This window comes from Gorilla gorilla, chromosome 20 (genome assembly GCF_029281585.2).
Source record: "Gorilla gorilla gorilla isolate KB3781 chromosome 20, NHGRI_mGorGor1-v2.1_pri, whole genome shotgun sequence".
In the NCBI taxonomy this organism is placed as follows: Eukaryota; Metazoa; Chordata; class Mammalia; order Primates; family Hominidae; genus Gorilla; species Gorilla gorilla.
In genome coordinates this window covers 21,759,114-21,765,113 of record NC_073244.2, presented here as the reverse complement: position 1 = coordinate 21,765,113, position 6,000 = coordinate 21,759,114, and the positions used below count along the sequence as shown (strand labels likewise).

Here is a 6,000-nt window from a genome sequence, read left to right as displayed (position 1 = left end):
GGCGGAGCGGCGGGCGGGCCCCGGCGCCGCGCAGGCAGCTCGGGGAGGGGGCGGCGGCAGCGGGCGGACGGCCGGCGGGGGCGGCGTGCGGCCTAGCGTCTCAGGTGAGGACTGGTGCCCTTCGGGGCGGCGGACGACACGGGGCGGCTGGCGGAGGCTCGCGGCGCGGTCCGCGTAACCTGCATTGCGTAATGGGGCCGGGGCGCCGCCACCTACGCCATCCTCGCGGCGCGGGGGCGGGGAGGCCGGGGAGGCCGGGGAGGCCGGGGCTACGCGGGCTCGGGCCTGCGGGCCTCCCGCGCCGCTCGCTCCGGGCCGGGGCGGCCTGCGCCGTTGGTGTCGGGGCGGCGGGGTCGCTCGCGGCTGTCCTGCCTTTGGTGCCGTCGGACCTGGGCTCGGGCTGGCCGGCGGGGCGCGGGTAGGGGGCGCGGGCGCCGCGGCGGGGCGGGCGGCCGGGGGCGGGCGGGGGGCGGGCCGAGGCGCCCGGCACTTCCTGCCGCCGCCATTTTGTCAAGCGAGGAGGAGGAGGAGGAGGAGGAGGAAGCGGCCGCCGCGGGGTCCGCGGCGCGCCCGGCCCGGGTAAGTCCGGGCCTGGCGCGGGGGCCGCGAGCGCCGCTGTCCCGGTCCGCGGTCCTCTGGGCGGGCTCGGCCGCGGCGCTCACGTGGGCCGGGGCCGGCGCGCTCTCCTTCTGGCACCCAGGTCGTTCTGCCTGGGCCGGGGCAGCGCGCCCCCACCCCCATCTCCTCACCTTCCCGGCGGTCCCCGGAGTGCTGCGGAGAAAGGGGCAGGTCCCCTGCGGAGGAAGGTGGCTTCCGCTGCACGCCGGTCTGAGGCCAGGCCTCAGGTCGGGAGCGGTGCCCTGGAGGCGAGGTTGACCCGCTTGACGCACCCACTCTCAGCCTGGCAGCTCCTTGCTGGGCGCTTTGTTTTGCTCGGTCCGTGCTCGCCGGCGTCCTTGCAACGGCCTATTTTATTTGCAGTGTTGTGTGGTGGTGGTGATTGTGGTGATTTGGGGTGGGGACGTGGGGGAGTTGTGATTCAGCGAAATAAAATGATCCCCCTCCTCCCAAACGGAAATAGCATGGCTTCACCCGGCTGAGATGCCCCCAAGGCTTGGGCTTGCTTGAAGATGGGAAACCCCACTCTGTTGTAGTGGACGGTGTAAATACTTTAGTTCAGGCCGGTGCATGAGTCATGTGCTTCTGCTGGGCGGCTGACCTCCCTTTTACTCAAGACTACGCTTTGTTTTATTAAGATTTTTATTTGCTTGTTTACTTGTTTACGTTTCGTGCAGCCTGGTGGGGTGTCTGGTCTTGGGTTCATTTCTCTGCGTGTGTGTTGGATGCTAGTGACCCCTTGGAATGTATGCCTCACGAGAATTGCAATGTCTTTGCTTACCTTCGACAGGGCTCTACCAGTCCGTGATTCCAAAAACCAAGTCGCAGTTTACCTCGTAAGCCAGTGGCTCTTTGGGGCTGTAACAATGGTCGGGAGTTTTTTGTGAATGGAGCTGTCAAGTTCCCTACCGTCTTTGGAAGTTGTAAAGAAAGCGATACTCAAAAGGATTTATGAATGTGTTTTTAATTTCAAGAAAGTTTTTGATGGCACAATCTGTTTTATGATCTTGCCTATATATATATTATATTATATATATATATATGTTATGTATATAATATACTTTGAGATGGAGTCTCGCTCTGTCGCCCAGGCTGTAGTGCAGTGGCGCGATCTCGGTTCACTGCAACCTCTGCCTCCCGGGTTCAAGCGATTCTCCTGTCTCAGCCTCTCGAGTAGCTGGGACTACAGGCGCCCGCCACCACATCTAGCTAATTTTTGCATTTTTAGGAGAGACGCGGGTTTCACCATGTTGGCCAGGCTGGTCTCGAACTCCTGACCTCAGGTGTTCCCATCCTCCTCGGCTTCCCAAAGTGTTGGGATTACAGGCATGAGCCACCGTTCCCGGCCGCCAATAATTTAATAAAACATTTATTTCGGTTTAATTTGGGTGGGGATTATCTTTTTTATCTTTTTATCTTATCACTGATGCGTTGTAGATAACCAAGCGCTTCCCCCCAAAAACTTCAGCCAGGGAAAGATAAACCACTCAGGGTTTCCATTGATCAAATGGAGAAGGCAAAGCCTAATCTGAAACAAAATGTATTGCTGCTCTGTTATCCACCATACCTCTTACTTTGGTAGGAAACAGTATCTTAAAGGCTCAAACTGGAGTTAGCCGGTCTCAGAATAGCTTTAGTTGGTCTTAATTGGAAGGAGTGGAGCCCACCTCCGAGTATCTTGCTAGCAGTCAGCCCAGTGGAATTGCTGAAGATAAGAAACTTTGCCTACGGATGAAAGATAAGAAGGTAGCTGCTGAGTTTTAAGGATTGTTTGGCTGTTCTGGGGTGCTATATGCCTAGCTTCGCTAGTCTGGAGGACAGCAAGGGAAAATTTTTAGCTAAGGATAACGAGAATCATTGGCCACTTAGTAAAATTTCCACTAAATTATTGAATTGTTTAAAGGAATTTAGACTTTGTTTCCAAAAGTTGGCTTTTTGAGTCAGTTGTTGTGATCTTTGTACTAAATTGCACTTTTGCTTTAGGAGGTGGGGGTAACAGTATTTTCTTGTTTCACAATTCAGGTTATTGAATGACTTCAGATTTACAGATTTAAGAGATTGAATTTTGTTTTGTTTTTATTTTTTATTGTTTTAAGACAGTCTAGTCAGTCGACAAGCTGGAGTGCAGTGGTGCGATCTCGGCTCACTGCAACCTCTGCCTCCTGGGTTCAAGCGAGTCTCCTGCCTCAGCCTCCCGAGTAGCTGGGATTACAGGCACGCGCCGCCACGCCCAGCTACTTTTTGTATTTTTAGTAGAGACGGGGTTTCATCATATTGGCCAGTATGGTCTCGATCTCCTGATCTCGTGATCCGCCCGCCTCGGCCTCCCAAAGTACTGGGTTTACAGGCATGAGCCACTGTCCCCGGCCTGTTTTGTTTTTAAAGCAAAAAACCATTTGGCACCTCAGTGATTTGAAGACCCTGGGCTGTTAAATCTGCTTCTGACAACCTACTGTATAGTCTGTCGTATTTTGTGAATGTAAAATGTTTTGGTTTCTGATTTTGAATAAACTTGTAGAGTAGACCATGTTTGTCTTTATGTTCCTGGCAAATCTGTAAAAAGGAAAGATAAGCTTGTCATTGGAGCTCCTAATGTTTCATAAATCTTTGTGATTTTTGGTGTCTAGAAAGGAGTGTACATTGCAAGGTGAGAATTGTGGGGAATTCCTTGCTGGTGCTGACATTTAATACATAAGAGATGAGTTTGGAAAGATAAAATTTCCTTAACTTAAAAAAAAAAAAAAAAAGCAGAATGCGCCGGGCGTGGTGGCTCACGCCTGTAATCCCAGCACTTTGAGAGGCCGAGGCGGGCAGATCACCTGAGGTCAGGAGTTCGACACCAGCCTGACAAACATGGAGAAACCACGTCTCTATTAAAAATACAAAATTAGCCGGGCATAGTGGCGCATGCCTGTAATCCCAGCTACTCGGGAGGCTGAGGCGGGAGAATCGCTTGAACCCGGGAGGCGGAGGTTGCGGTGAGCCAAGGTCATGCCATTGCACTCCAGTCTGGTCAATAAGAGCGAAACTCCGTCCCAAAACAAAAAACAAAACCAGAATGTAAGTTGGATGAGGGCAGGGTTTTGTTTGCTTGGCTTTGCTTGTTTTATTCTGTTGTATCTTGTGCCTAGAAGAGCACCTTAAATAGTCTCAATGAATAAACGGGAGAAATAATTGAGCAAGAATTTTGCATGCTGTAATGCCAAATGCAAATAATCCCGCTTTAAAAATGTTGTTAGCCGTGGACATAATTGTTCGGTAGTGACTTACAAGGAATGTGAGTTTTAACTAAAATAACGCTGAGGTCCCTCGGTGTTGCAGTAAACTTATTAGTCCGAGCAGCCTGGCATGCAGTGTGTTTCCATGCACTACTGGACATTTCCCACTTAGCAGTTTGAAGTGCGGTGAGTGGCTTTGCGCTGTGGTTCAACCCTGACCTGCCAAAAGTATTTTCAAGAGGGATATGAAGTGGGCAATAAACACATATGGGTAGCATTTCTTAATGTAAATCTCATGTTGTCAGTAAAAACCTGTTAAGTTTTTTTTAAAAACATTGAACACATTTTTAAATATTTTGATTTTATGTGTGCATGATTGGCCAATCTGTCTCTACAGTTAGTCCTTGAGCCCTTACTATGTACAAGGAAAGACTGAAAGATATTTGTATAATGACTTTAATATGCATAGTCTTTATTATTAGCGTGTTCATCCTCCACGTTTATTGAATATCAATTATGTATAATTTGAGTATACTATTGTAAAATCCTACCAAACATCTTTTTAAGGAAATAATAGCTTTGAGATAAACGTTGTTATACATGATACAATCATCAGTTTTTAAATGTATTTACAGAGATTTGCAGCCATCACTGCAACCAATTTTAGGACATTTCCACCCCCCCAAAAGAAATCCATTACCTATCATTCCCCATGCTCCTGCCCACCCCCCGCCACCTTTGCCCCTGGAAGCCACTCATCTACTCTCTGTCTCTATAGATCTGCCTGTTCTGGATATTTCAGGAATCCTACAATATGTAACCTTTTGTGCCTGGCATCTTTCACTCACTGTACTGTTTCCAAAAGGTTCTTGCTGTGTAGCATGAATCAGTACTTCATTCCTTTTTATAACTGAATGATACTCCATTATATGGCTATGCTACATTTTGTTTACCCATTCATTAGTGGTGAACATTTGGGTTTTCACTTTTTGGCAATTGTGAATAGTACTGTTAAAAATACATTTGTGTACGACTTTTTTTTCTTTTTTTTTTTTTCGAGACGGAGTCTCGCTGTGTCGCCCAGGCTGGAGTGCAGTGGCACGATCTCAGCCCACTGCAGCCTCCACCCCCCGGGTTCAAGCAATTCTCCTGCCTCAACCTCCCGAGTAATTGGGATTACAGGCACCTGCCACCATGCCCGGCTAATTTTTGTGTTTTTAGGAGAGATGGGGTTTCACCATGTTGGCCTGGCTGGTCTTGAACTCCGGAGCTCAAGTGATTCACCCACCTTAGCTTTCCAAAGTGCTGGGATTACAGGCGTGAGCCACTGCGCCTGGCCTTTTGCGTACAGATTTTAGTTTCTCTGGGACAGATATCTGGGAGTGGAATTGCTGGGTCATATATCTATGTTTAAGTTTTTGAGGGTGCACAGCGACTTTTTAATGGCATTGATGTTTCTAGTACTTAGGTAGAATGGTTAAAAGCTTAGTGGGATACTGAGTAACTGTTTAAATGAATGAGGAAATGGAACTGCAAGGATATCAGCATGTTGACATGTTGTATTCTGCCTTCATGGTTCGGTCACCGTTTGGTTTTTTACATTGTGCATGGTTACAGAACAGTTTGAAATGCTGCTCCATAGAGAACAGTCTCGGAGATGCACCCCAAACTTGCAGTTCCTTTATTGTAAAGGGTGATGTTTTAAAGCAGTTTGTTTTCAGTCTCGACAGGCTGCCAACCTCAATTAAACCATGTCAACATGTCCTAGCATAATTCATGAAATGTAGTCCACTCTGAAGAAGCAGAGGAAGAGAGTTCTGAGTCAGGGTGAGGGCAGAGCAGCCATCTGTCCCATTCTTGTCCTCGTCCTGAAGAGGAATAACATTGGTTGTTCCACATCATTTGAAAAGGAGATTGTAAGGCTTTTTCTTTAAACAAAAGTAGTGCATGGTCATTTTAAGGAATTTGGAAAATGTAGAATGTTAAAATGATGGTTAAAAATGATCTCTTAATCCCATTTTCTTTCCTTCCAGTTATTTGTCTTTGTCTGAGTAACACAATTTGGTTGTAGTGAAGTTCTTTGTTTTTAATTTTAGTTTTTATTTATTTATTTATTTTGAGGCAGAGTTTTGCTCTGTCACCTATGCTGAAGTCTTTGCTCTGT

The 6,000-nt window shown here is 48.2% G+C and overlaps 1 protein-coding gene across 2 annotated transcripts in view; it reads left to right on the top strand.

The window, feature by feature from the left end:
- BRD4 (bromodomain containing 4) overlaps positions 1–6,000 on the top strand; it is a 97,286-nt gene continuing 91,286 nt past the window's right edge. The window contains exon 1 of one of the 2 annotated variants that reach the window (XM_055372026.2): positions 1–104. The gene's annotated coding sequence lies outside the window, so the exon portion shown is untranslated. Of the gene's footprint in view, positions 105–494; positions 580–6,000 lie in introns of those variants that run through there. The other variant, XM_055372027.2, reaches the window with a different exon arrangement.